The following is a 15124-nucleotide window of genomic DNA, read 5'->3' on the forward strand; positions in this document are numbered from 1 at the left end:
GTTAGCATTTGTTGACTATTACTTCCCCAGAGATGGATCCAAGGGGTTTTTGAGGTTCCAGAAACTGGTCAACTAAAATTACATTTTACATAGACTTGCAAAGTGTTTAGATTAAAATACTGTAATAGAGCGGTCAACCACCCACGTATAATACTCACATTTTGTGTTTATCTGTTTCGACACAGTAAAAATTGTCTAAAATTGTATCTTAAGACTTGAAATTTTCTGAGGGCATACCCCCAGAATAATATCCAGTCCTTCAAACTTCACACTGCTCCAGGTATTTACTCTAATTTGGTCTGCTTCTGATACTGTGCCAGCAGAAGCAAGCAATAGTATTATATTATGTGGTTTAAAATATCAGCTTAAAGATTTTTTGGTGAAAATTGTGACCATATTCAATCTCAGAATGCACAATTTTCCTGGGAGAAGATGTCTCCAGACCCCCCTATAGATTTGTGTGTATGCAACAGAAAATTTTGAAACCTCTCGAGCTGCCCTTGACCTCCTGGCCTTTACAGAATTTTTGTATACCAATTATTGCTGCATGATCATGAGTCTATATTCGTACCCATGCATGCACTGGCTTTCTAGATTTGTACTTCGGTGTATTGTAGTGTGAATAATTCCCAGACTGTTTGTTGGTGTCAATATTTTCCTGAGTCAAAGGGGGCAAGAGAGAAGTGCTGGGTGGATGGGGGTGAGGGAAAAAAAAACCTTCAGATCCACGTATGTTATGGACATTATTTGTATAAAATAGACTGATTTTTGTCATACCTGCATGATATAATAGTATTAAATTATGGACACAATGTATAATCAAAGTTATTCTATATAAGTCTGTCCATATCCAACTTCATTCCGATGTTGGTTTAGATTATATTGTTCTTATGTGTTAGGAGAGGGAGTTCCACTGATTAAACTGAACAATAATAACAATTCTATTTGTATAATAATAGATTTAGTCTATAGAGGTGATTCCACAATTAATGTTGCTCGAATACTCTCTGATCATGACCTCTAGTGGATATCACTATGCATGCACTGTAGTATGCGTTTGATGTCATGCAATTCCCATTACAGTCAGGTATATTAGTGTTGTCATTGTTATTAGTTAATGTTGTCCGTGTACTGGGGTAGGTATCAATTCTAAGTTAAGTTACATGTGCATGCTCTATCAGTCAAGAGTTCATCCTCGATCAAGCAGCAGTCATGTTGGTGTGTCTTCATGGAGCAGGTTATGCATGCTATCAGGGAGCTACCCCCTCGATCGAGGCTTCTGGAATAGCCAGGGGGTTATTTCTGGTAATTTATGTACTCAGTATGTATTTGATATGGAAGTCGTGTACTTCACACAACTGACTTGAACCACTGACTTATGAGTGGTGGCACAATATGTTACTACATTTTTTCCCCTGATTTCACTTGCTGTAGACTGAAGTCACATGCAGGTGCATGGGATTTTGATGTGATTCAATTTACAGTTATATGTCATTAAACAACAGTGTAGGAATCCTTCCCATGTATCTCTATATATGGTTGATTGTTGTACTTTGTGTGGGCCAGTCAATAAGCGAAGTGTGCTAAATTTTTAATGTAGTACATCTGGCTGCATTCTCCAACTTAACCGAGGAATAGCAGAGGAACACCTGATAGAAAATTAACAGTGTAATGTACTGATTGACAATATCACTATCAATAACATACCAACTAACCTGTAGTGCTACAGATCAACTGTATACCTTGAGGGGGAGTGAATAATCACTACTAGAATCTCTGAGATGGCTAAAGCCTGTGCAGAAACTTGATGCTTAACATTAGGGGAAATTCCATACAGTACCAATGTGGACATTGTGTTTCTAGTTTCTTTATTGTTCAGGGTATGATATTTAAGAATACTTTGTTGGTATTATAATCTGTTTACCTGACCATGGTAAAAAAGCTAAAAATTAAAAATGATGCATTGCATATAAAGTGTATTATAGATAATACCTTAGAATCCAGTCTAGTGTTTGATCCTGTGTTTCTACATGATGGTGTAGTCAATATAATGATAGAGCTTTATTACTGTGGCACATTTTACATTTCTGACAAAACCCAGCTTCAACATGCAAAGCTTTGTTAGTAGATATAAGCAATTTAAAAGTAATCATTGTACATGTGTAATAACTGTGCAGTGCCTAAAGCTGTGCAAATGACTTTAATTTGCAATAATTATTCATCTATTTATTAGCCATCACTGTGTAGGTGTATAAATTTTTTGATGTCCAAAATAAATATGTTCTGTTTTGAGCAGCTTTATGTGGGGATAATAATAGAAGCAGAGGGTAGGTCTAGGTGGGTTGGTGTATTATTATCCTCTTGGTAATCAGCATGAGCTGTTCTTCCTTACCAGAGCTAAAACACATACGTACAGCAAACAGATACAAAAACAAAACTATACGCACATGGTGGGTGAGCTTGCTATAGGATCATAAAATGGAGCAAGAAGATAAGTGTCTAATTTGGGCTCTCCATGGACTCTCCTTCCACTCAAATCACTTCCAAATGAAGGAGAACACAAATGGTGAACTCTCTGAGGCTTCCCAGCTCATCCAACAAAACCATGGCCGCAGAACATAATGGTGCCAAGCCTGAACTTGTGGCTTTCACCAGGCTTGCAGAAACTAGACTCACCACCCTCCAATCATGAAGAAAAGATAGAATGGAATATGATAGTGTATATAGCCAGAAATCCATTTGTGGTACAAACGTTATTTTGATTTGTGTACATGAAAGCGTACGTTGCCTCTACATTTATGACATCAACTACTACCTAATTTTATTTCTTCTGGGACTATCTTGCTATTTACAAATGCTTCCCTGCAATTTGAGGTGAATCTTCTGGAGCATTTAAAGGCTTGTACCAAAATCTTATTATATAGTGGTATTCATCCCAGGAGCATCATTAACCATTTTCCAGTTATTGAGTAGCTTATAGAATTATAGTGCATGACTACATGTAAAGAGGAGAATCAGCACCTTCAGAAAATGAAAAACCACTTTTTTTTTCTCTACTTGCATACTATATTAGATTATTTTCCGCTGTCTACTAGAAACATAATGCTAAAACAATTTGAATACAGAAAGAACTCCAGATCCCATGTAAGTGTGGCTACCTTGAACACTTCTATACAGATTCACATTAATATTCAAATTCATACTATCTATACATGTATACCAGCTTTTGGAACTGCTGTCCCAATAGGGACCATGAGAAGGCTATAATTATAGCCTGTAAACACAAGGAGATTAGTGGAAGAAGTCTGTTGAATACAGAAACAATTCCTAGACCCACTCCTCTCATAACATGCTTTCTAGGCATGTACCAAAGGAGCCACAACAGCTGGGATTCATAACTTCCACTTAGCTAAGGTTAAAGCGTGCTGTATAGTAGGGACCACAAAGGTTTGGGTGTTGCACATGAAAACGTATCGTCCAAAAACCAGCTTGCAGCCTTATACTTTTTCCCTGATGACAATGAGGCAGCAGTGGCGGATTTAGGGGGGTTTCAAGGTTTCCACGGAAACCCCCTTTGAAAAATGATTGCGTAACAATTAAATGTTTTAAATATTGCGGCGTGCGCCTCGATCGAGATACTCTAATAGAGCATTCACAGTAGCTATTAAAGCAGTGTGTAGCAAGTTATTTAAGGTATTTTATATACTATCAATAGGCTGTGACCTTTTTTTTTTTTTTTTTTTTTGGTCTCACCTTACCAAACCAGACAATGTAGAGCAAACTTCTGCATATCTCATGTCAGTGTATATCTCCACCTTCTAAACTGGAAACCCCCTTTATAAATTCCTAGATCCGCCACTGGGCAGTATTGGTTAAGTAAAACTAAGCCCAAACAAGCCTTCAGGTTGCTTCAGCAAATTGCTATGGAATTTTTTTTAATTATTAAACAGAATTTTCTAGTGACTGACTGACTGAGTAACTGACTGATGCCTTCAGACAAGCATAACTTGATAACAGCTAAGGCTATGGGCTTGATTTTTCACTGTTCGACGTCACTTCAACCAGACACATGCCTTTTGGCATACTGTGGTACATACAATGCATTCTTCATGGACTTACCAGTGTCCTTTGTGTCCCATTCATCTTTGTTGACAGCAAAAGGTGTCGATTTGGCGGTAGCCATGCATGATGGTTTCCCTTCGTAATAGAAATCATCCGTATTTTTCATAGTGACTATACTTTGATTGTAAAGGTGCTTTCAAACAGTTCTTGATTCATAATGCTGTGTAACAGGTTGAACACTGAGCGTAATAGATATTTTACTTTTCAGACGATAATTGATAGCTGGGATGCACGATGCCATTTCTTTCTTTTGATGCGGTACTCGTGGGTTCACCAATCATATGTCCCTACTCTGGTTGAAAATTCCAATTTTTTGTGTACTTGTACTATATATATGTATATATATATATATATAGATGAGTTAGTTCGTATAATCAAACTTTGATTTAATAATGGCACTAGGATCCAGATTTGATACAGATATGGGTATGGGTGTATATCAAGCTGTTTCTGCAAAGGTGTTTTTGAATGGTATTATGATTATGATGCTTTTGAGACAACATGTGAGTGGGTTCCTACTACAGAGTCCTACTGTGCTTAACAATGGTATGTGTATGAATGTTGTTCCTTGAAATTTAGGTACTATATCAGTTAACTGACCACACACTATGGGTGAAACTGAACCAACATTTAAGTACTAGGCAATGATAACATAATAAAGATTATAGTCAGTAATGAAGAATCAGATTTTGATAAGACCGCAAACATTTCATCTCAAAATTCTGGAAAAAAAAACCCGTGCCAGCACAACACTTTCTACAAGTACCGGTTGTTTTGCAAGAGAGTACAGTAGATGGAAGTAAATCTGAAAATAGTGTATTTAGATCATCCAAAATTAATCTTCCAGTATAATTCATGAAAGAGCACATGCTATCAATACAACAACAGAGAATGTTACAAAACTCATGAAATTGTATACAATGGTGACACTGGTTGTTGTTATTTGTGCGTGATTTTTAGTTCCAGTTATTTTGTATTATACCAAACAACCCACTGTGGACTTGTTTATCATTCTGGGAGTAAACTTTGATAGTTGTTCAGTAAGTTAATTAGTGATTTCCTCTTTGTTGTGTGCATGTTCATCTATTAAAAAGTAGATGATTGCTTAATTAAGGTATTTAAGAGTCATTTTTAGAGGTGATAATAAATAACACATGATATGAAAATAAATTTTAACATGTACACAAAGAAAGGATAGACTTTAATATGGGTACGATAGTTGAACAGTAGTTTATACAAGACAGCCTGCTCCAGGAATATTTTTAAAATTAATTGACTATTGTATTTTCACTTCATATTATCCATGAAACATTTGAATGTAAACTACATCACATATGTCAAAGGAACTGTTTTTAAGAGTGATGGTTGGTCTATAGCAATTTCCTCGCAAAACGACGATTAATTGCTAATATAGACACGTGAACTTTCTGGAAATTGTTAAAGATGTCTGGCTATGTAGTTTAAAGTGCTCTTATGATTTTTTTTTCATATGTGCAACTTAAAATTGACAGGGTCTTTATAACAGAGTTTTTACATGTACATAATATTAGGCTGACAATCTTCCATGCAACTTCAGCAGTCACTTGGTCAGTGTAACAGTATAACAAGTTTATCTGATTGTAACTATTCCAATACCATTTTTTTCTGCAATGCAGCATTAACACTTCTATTGTGTAATGGTAACAGTTCTTCGTAGACCTGACTAAAGAGTTTAAAGAAGTTCGAGATAACAAATGTGCTTCTGAGTGGAGAATAATGGAGAGCTTTTTAAATATAATTTATCCAAGTTGTATGATGGTGAAAACCTAACATTTGAAAAAGCTCCTTTTCTTAGCTGTACCGACCAATTTGATCATCACTGTGGTTCAACATGTTCACCAGTATGTGGTGAATAGTCATTGTTGGCAAGAGATACTTCTATACTTATAATTTTTGTTTTGTAGTAGCCATTTGTGGGGTACTTGGTTTAATTGGTGGAATTGTCACCTTAACTGCTTGTTATTGCAATTGGCAAAAAGTATAGGTTATCATATTACACAATGCACCATTATAGGCATTTGACAAAATATTTATATAAGTATATGTTCTCATGTACAAACAATAAGACTGCATGCACACCCGTCAAACATTTCCACATACCACTTAAAATATGACAAGGCTTCAAAAATCTGACATAATAGTGCAAGTCTCATTTTTTTACATTCCTGTTATCTGCAAAGCCAAAGGAAATAACAAGTGAAGTGATAACTTTATGTGTTGAGAACTCTTGGAGGAACAATGCTATACCACAAAAAATAATTTATAGACGCTTAGATTATCATATAGTACAAATGCATGTAATGTCATACTGAGTTGACACTAGAGCCATCATATGTGCAAATTCACTGTCTGTTGAGTAAGTTTTAGTACCCTGTATCACATGATGATGTCATCAATAACTGGCATTATTTAGGGATGAGCCTATTTTGCTTTTTTTTGCACCTATTTTTCTTTCCAGCAATTCTTTTATTTTTTACCTATTTTGCTCAATATTTTGCTCTAAATTTTTCTATTTTGCTGAGCATTAGTAAAAATTAATTGCAGTATCTCTAGCTTACAAGTATGTGTGACTGCTCTATTAGAATATTTCGTACGTAGTGACTGCTCTATTAGAGTATCTCGATCTTTATCATACAAAATGTGCCAAGTTGCCATTCCTTGGAGCCCATTTTTCCAATTTTCCACCTATTTTTCCAGCATTTTGCTCTTTGCTTTTACCAACGTAGTTTTCCAAAAATTTTGCCGGCAAAATCGGCGCATCCCTAGCATTATTTTCATATGCATAAAATTATGTAAAATCACTAACTTTTACATGACTCTTCTATTAGAGCATCTCGATCTTTTGCAACATTGGTAGCTACAATGGTAAAAGAAGGATTTAGCCATGTTCTTGATGCTTACTGTGTCTTAGTCAAAACCAAGCTCATAGCTGCAATATTATTTAAAGCACTATGCCACACAGTTAATAAAATGAAAACTTTCTGTAGATAGCCAATTGTGCAAATAATTTCATGTAAGAAATTTTGTGTAATTTTTGCACATGAAACTTATTTTACAACAAAAAAAAGGTAAACTGTGATATGACTGAAGTAGGAATTAAATCTCCACTAGTATGGAAGGAGGCACAGTTAGTCAGTTAGTAGAAAATCAAATTATTTTTAAAATTCCATTACAACTTGTTTGAAGGTTTTATTAGGGTTGTTTTGAGGGCATTTTTAGGCTTGGTTATGTCTAACGCTTGGTTATGTCTAACGCTTGGTTATGTCTAACCATTACCTCCAAGCTGGTATGAAAGAAAGGTGACCTAACTCCATGATCAGCACTACTGTACTGTATGATGGCATATGTATGTGTATCCATAATAAATGTTTTGTACCATATAATTTTATGTATGCTGTATTTTACCGGTTAATAGCCACAGCTGCTATAACTTTCAGCAAGGAAAGCCATATGGCTATTATATGAAGGTGGCTACTATGAGCTTGTGTAGCAGTAACCCATGGCGTTTTTCTGAGTTTTCAAATGGCTGACATTTGACTGTTTTCCTCCTTGGTTCCTCTCAAAAATGCTAGCTATTTCCTGGCTCAAAACAGCTCCTTTGCATGGTTTCTCCTTTAAACATGTGTTGTCATCAACACTAATATAGAGATATAAGCCGTGGCTCTTATCTGACAGCAGCTCTTATGATAATAATTCAGGTTACACTGCAGCTGCTATATGGGAATATGAATAACATTCTGAGGGCTGTTAGCCTACAATATAAGGCGAATGCTTGTTAGTTCTATCAGGTGAGTGATATCACTTATAGTCTGGTAGTTGAGGATTTTGACCCGGAAAAAAATGGTATAAAAGCAAACTTGGTATCATTTGAAATGTATTGGTTTGTAGTACGACATATTCAAAATCCCAAAAAATCCCTCTCGGGGAAAATTTTTTATGATGATTCAACTTTTGGTATGTTCTCATAGCAAAATTGAGCTGGCCAGTTAACTAATATACATCAGCCCTAATGCATTTTGACTAAGGTTTTCTTTCCTGAAGTTATTAAAATTTTAATATCACCTGATTTATAGTTGGTTTTGATATACCAGTAATAGTAGTGTACATAAAATTCTGTTTAACAGTTGAAAATTTGTTCATCAGTATCATCATTTTCTTCAACCTCTTTTGAATTCTCACAATTTTCTCCTCGATAGTCCCCACAAGCTGTTACACACTTCAAACCATTTTTCGACAAGAACATGTGTTGGTTCCACAAGGTTTTTGGATGACAACTTACATTTGCACCGTACAAACTTCAGTAAACTGTCTGGTGCAGCATCTAAATCTGTCATAATTGGTCTTAGCACATCACGGTCAAGCCTCCAACCCCACTGTTGGGGATCTAAATCATCATGTTCATTTAAAAGTCTCTTCCATAGCATTATCTGTAAATAAACTCTTAAACTATGATAAAAGGCAGCCCTTTCTGTAGGTGGAAGTTTTTGTGGGTCTAGAGATGTACTATTTGATGCCACCATATCCATATATTTGTAGTATCGTAAGTTCCTCAAGGACTCTTCTTTTTTACCACGTAAATAAAATAACGAATACATGACTGCCAGCTTTACCAACCTCTTCTGCTGTTATTCGAGACTCTGAAATATTGATGATATATGTTGTAACTCTTCAAATTCTTTGTTAAACTTTTTGAGTAAGAACATTTGCCTTGTCCAAATGTGGCAGATGTGGTATCACAACCACTCCATGCGTGAATGAAGAGTATATGTGATGCAAGCAATTCACCATCATTATCGATGATGTCTTGTATTTTCTACACCATCTTCTTTGCTTCTGATTTAAAATACACAGCACTCATGTTCATTTTCCAGTGATGAATTAAAAGGACTAATACATCAGTGTCATCTGACACTACAGTGACTTCCTTCCCTTGTAAAGCAAAGTCAAGTGCACATTTAACTATCATGGTGTCAGCATCACCAGTACTATTGTGAACAATGTGAGAACCTTGTCGTAAGTAGTAGCTCAGCAGCTGAATAAACTGATTTTTGTTTTTATTGTTTGAAAGAAATACTTGCTGGTTATTGTGAGCCATCATTAACTCATTTAGATGAATATCTGCACAAGTTTTTCTAATTCTTCTTTGGTGTTCTTGATCTTTAATTGATGGGCTGTATCCATAGCCATTAAACACAATGCAACTTGGGCCATACCTTTCTTGGACATACCATACATACTGTTCTATAACTCCCCTGTATGTAGCCTTCTTTACCTACTTAATTCTGTGAAGAAGAGCTTCACCATCAATCACTTGTAAAGTTTGGTTACTACAGCCAGTAGACTGCACATTGAGGGTAAGAAACTGTGCTAATTGTGATTTTACAGGTTTTTTTCACATGTAACAGTCTTTGAACAAAGATGTAGGTATAGCTGTAAGTTCGTAATCGAAGAATGGCTTAATATCCTCTTCTCTATGCAAAAGAGTACTGAGTTGTGTAAACAAAATGCATGGATTGAAATGTATCTTTTGCTTGTCAATTTGAATAGCAGGATATAGATGGTTTAAACTCTGTATGTGATCGTTCCTCTTGATTGATGCATCTGGGATTCTAAGACCATCCAACTTCTCTTGAATTTTTGCTTCAATCTCCTCTCTACTTTGTCACAATTTATATGATCATCATCAGCAGCTATTAATCCTGACGACAAGGATCGTAGTCTTTCTTCAGGGAGGTCAAATGGCTCATGCTGATCAAACCATTGCTGAATGCTATTCAGGTCATGAAAATCACGACTACTTCTGGAAGTTCCCAAGTCAATGTGTTAGTCACTTGTGTGATGATTCAAACCAGTGAGAGTGGTCATGGAGCTATGAATTGCAGCACACTTGTGCATACTGTAAACCCATTGAAGACGAATGGTTTCTGTCAGTCCCCTACCACTTGTTAGTCCTCCCCGACTTGCAACTCAATAACTGGCTTAAAAGTGAGTGATACTAAACCTTTTTTGTCAGAACCTTTGTAATAGACTATTGGTATACCCCAGCTCGTGTACTTTAATTTTTTATCTTCTGACAACCCTTGATGGTGAGGGAAACAATTGATCTTGATTTGGAGTAGAAACAGCAATGATACCCATGCCATGAAAAGTTCCCTGTCTGTCTAATGTTGCTAGATTATGATCCATATTGTCTGCAACCCACTGGGTAAAGGCACCAGGTAAATACTCAGCTAGCAAATTGTCTGAATTTTCACCCTGGATTACTGACTGTTTATACCTTGCTACTTCATCATAGGTGATAGAAAATCCTAATCTTGACAATTGTGTTATAAGCCACTTAGACCCAAAAACATGATCAATTTCAACACCTAATCCAAATAGAATAGGCATAATTACCGACCGTGGTCGTGCTTCCTGCACAATACACTGACCAATACTAGCCTGCTTCAATTCTGATGAAATGATGGTTCTCAAGAAAGTTTGTAAGAGTTGTGGAACCTGAGTTCTGCTGCAATTGATATTGTTGATTTCATCACTACTCGGATATGATGCAATATCATATTCAGCTTCTCTAATCTGTGCTTGTATAAGTTGTGCTGCTGTTTTAACTATACGTTCAGATTCATCCTCTAAAGTATCTTTCCTCTCCAAGTACCATTTTTCATTGACAATAAACTTGGCCATGTTTCTAAAACAAACAACATTGTGACGTCCTTCAACCTCAGCAAAAAATATACAGTAAAATCCTTATAATAATCCATAAGCTTCTGTTTCAATCTCTTGATTGTGTAGACTTCTGAACTTGATGCTAATTCTTCCAATTTCTCATGCAGCTCAGAAAGAGTGTACAATTCTGTGCCACCTTCTAGTTGTAACCATTGACACAATTGTTCAAATGATTGTAGCATTTCTTGGTCTTGTGGTCTACCTTGATCTCTTTTAGAATTAGATTTACCCATCTGTTTACTTAACATAAATCTTGAATAACAGTTGTTGTGATATACAGCCTCTGCAGCAACTAAATCAAAACATCCATGAAGGCGCTCTTGAACTTCCAATCCCCATGAGTCACCTCGTCTTTGGCAACATTCAAGGAGTCTATTTTTAATAGGGAGTGTAGTAATCTTGTGTACTTTTGACCTTTTGGATGGCGAGTATCAAAATTAGCTTTACTTCCACAAAGCACACATTCCTTTTTCCAGTTAAACGGTAGCAAACCAGACCTCAATTTTTTAGCACTGGGAGCATTTTCATGTTCAACACTGCTGTAAATTCTTGTAAAATCTCTATGACAACTTTTATGTACCAAAACACTTCTGCTTTGAGCTGAATTTATATATATAATTAAGTATTCTTTAAGCTCATATTCCCCATGCTCTTCACTATACTTTATCAGAGTAATGTACCTTTTCTTGCTACAGTTACTGGTTTTCACCTTCAAAACCTAATTAACAGATGACACAACAGTCTTCCTGGAACTTATTTGTGGTGCAGTTTTCTACCATTTTTAACCTAAAATAATGATATATGTCTATAAGCTAGATAGTAAAATTATATTGCTTCACAAAATAAACTCACCATATCTATGTAGCCACTTTCAAGGAGCTTCAAACTGCACTAACAATATCTAGCAAACATTTCCAAACAAAGCCCACCAAAACGAATGGTAACCATGCCAACACAATACAAACCTATTGAAATACTATTTGTTGACAAATGTCCAGCTGTTCAAATGTCAGCTGTTTCCCATCTGTATCAAAATCTTGCTTCTCAAGTACATTAAGAGCTTAATTAGCCTAAAATTGGATTTAAATACAGTTAGTTATAGCAAAATTTTAAAAGGCTGTAAAAATTTTTCCCCGAAGTGGATTTTTTGGGACTTTGGATATGTTGTTCTCCATTAAATTTTATACACAGGAGCAAAAAGGTGCTTTTATACCATTTTTTTCTGGGTTGTGTGCCTTTTTGAGCTTCAACTACTAGACTATTATTCCATGACTGCATCAGATATATACACAATTAGCCCTCGGGCTTTCAGGTATACTATACTGTATGTATTAGCAAAATCCTTTGTATACACCAGGCTTGTGTGAGGCTTATGCACAAGTGTATCACTTGGTAATAATTGTACTTATTTTAGTATCGAGGTGTATATAAGTAAGTCCTGAACTCTTAGCAGAAGCTGATGATTCAGCCTGCTAAAATGTATTACATATTGGCTCTAGCTAGCAAGGGGCACTCAGGTTTTTGCCTGATATGTATGCCCTCATCCCTCGGGCCTGCAACCTTTGGGTTATCAGGTATACATGCCATGCAGACAAAGCCCTATGCCTGTGTTTCAACTATCACATATTTAGTGTACAAATATTGTACAAAAAACTTATGGATAGTATGCAGATAATTATGGTTTGGTAATATTTCAGATATTGCAAAGCTGACTGAAAATGTAAAGCGGGCTGTACAAGATAGTGAGTTTTGGACCTCTTGAATCATTTTTCATGCTTATAGGACAAATTGCTAATGGAGAAAGTTGATAATTATTGTGTAGATAGTCTACCAATGGTACCATAAAATGAATTAGCATAATGCAAAGCCACACACATGCAAATGTGTGATCTTAATAATGATTATGCTCATTGAAAGTTCAGCAAATGATATCACGTGCTTTTTGTTTTGATTATGGTACTCAGTAAGCAATAGTTTGCATTACATAGTCTTTTAAACACCAACTATGGCAATGAGCAGCATACTTTTGATTGTGGTATGGAGAGAAAGCATCATGGTATGCTGGTAAGGTAAACTATATTGTAAGTATATGTCAATAAGCAACTAAGGTATGCAATTAAGTTTACGGCTTCTGTGGGGTGCCGTATTTTAACTGCGAATCATGTTCCCATTGCTACAATGTATTTTAGTCTTCTTTTTTCTAGGCATGGTGCTCCGGCATTTTAGACTGTACTGGATAAAGTTTTATAAATTTTTAAGACTGCTGTCCATGTTGGTAGTTCATTATCATGACAAAAATATGCAGCAGTAGAAATAGTTACTCACATAATGAGTAATGACATCATTTGTGTGAATAATCTAGAAAGCACAGAAGACAAAGGCTAGAATCATAGATAATATATACCTCCGGTGTCCGGAGGTATATATTATCTATGCTAGAATGGAGGCTAGAACAGTAAGGAACCCTAACAGAAACAAGCAAAAAAACATCAATTACAGCAGCAACACTTTAAGACTTGATGGTTAGATTACGGGAAATGTCCTATCAATGTTGTCTCATTAATTAAGTCTTACTACCTGACTAATAATAGTTAATGTATGTGTATAATATTATTTACTTTTCTGTCATTAATTTATGTATTTGTGTGTGTTCTTTGTTTTTGTACTTTGTCTTTGTATGCTTTATATGTACTCTGGTACTGAAGAATGGCTATATGCCAAAATGTCATGAGTTTAAACAAAAGATCAAATCAAATCCTATCAATACTGCCACATGTGAAAACTAGATGGCAAAGCATACAGTGCTTGCTAAAGGCTACTAGACCAGAAATCATTTTAAAACTTCACCACAAAGTGCCTACGTACATCACAAAACAGCTATCATTTTACCTGTTTTGACAACTCCCACACAAATGGTGTCATGATTGATAGGTCATCAATATCACTTCATATTATCTTCATTAGTGGTTACAGCGCTATTCAACAAGGATCAATTAATAGAGTGGTTTCAATAAGTTTCTGAAAATCCATATCACTAAAATACACTGAACTATAGAGATCAACAACTAATCAAAAAAGTGATGTCAAAATACATTGAAGCCTATAGGAAAACAGACTTTCCCAGTAAAGTTATACAAGGAGCCAAAAAGTGCACTGCATATTTAACATGCTATGAATAGCATTAGTGCAAGGCTAAGTTATTATACTGCGCCACATGGCTTCAGTTCAGGCCACCTAAATAATACGCATTCATTCACTTTCGTAACTTGAATGCGATTACTTTCCAGTTTCCAGAACGTCAGACTTTCGTCAAATGCTACAATCAACACAAACTAAGTGTATTGATGAGTATGTCATCTGAGGTTAAACAGATGAGAGTGAGTTATAAGATTAGATTTGGATCATGCATGCAGTTATGGGTAATCTGCTACCACCCACCCATTGTGCAGCATGTGCTTCCAGTTGTTGAGCAGTATATTTCCCTGACAGAACCACACCGGTGAAGCATATTCCAGTAATGCATGCATGGTCTTTGTATAGGCAGCAGCTTTAACAAATTATGGACTTGCTAAAATGAGTGAATGGAGGTCTAGTTGATTACTATCAGCTCCATTTGACTCAAGATCAGAATTATTGTAAATCCCCCAAGGATTTTTAGATGGAATAGCCGGGTTGACCATTGAGGTGGTATTTACAAGGTTGTGGAGATCACTTAATACAAATAGAATCTGCAGCTGAGGATTTAGTTTGAGTTGCCAAAACTGTGACCATGCATTAATAAATGACATAATCATAGATAAGTCTTCCTGAAGCAAGGCTTGGTCATGAGCTTGAATGAAGGCAATTTGCTTGTACAAGGCAATGCATACTGTTACACATGACTTGAAGTTTTGTCAATGTAAATAAAAACCAAAGACAGAGCCTTGTGTGAACAAATAGGAAGCTATTCAATAATATCAACTCTTTATTATATTAAGAATGATGAGTTAAAACAAGAGACAGAGTAGATTTTCCTGGCATTCAAGCATAAGACGACAACTGGATGGGGAACTGAGTCAAATGCGTTGACCAGATCTAACAAAACAATTCATAATGGACTGAGTTCTGCAAGACACTCAGTCATTAATTGCCAACAGTAGAAGAGCAACAGTTGAAGTGGAAGCCATGTTGGGAATCACTGATAAGCTTAAGATGTTAGCATGTTTTAGTTGATGAATGAATTTTCACAAAATTTAAT

The sequence above is a fragment of the Dysidea avara genome, chromosome 7 (genome assembly GCF_963678975.1).
Source record: "Dysidea avara chromosome 7, odDysAvar1.4, whole genome shotgun sequence".
In the NCBI taxonomy this organism is placed as follows: domain Eukaryota; kingdom Metazoa; phylum Porifera; class Demospongiae; order Dictyoceratida; family Dysideidae; genus Dysidea; species Dysidea avara.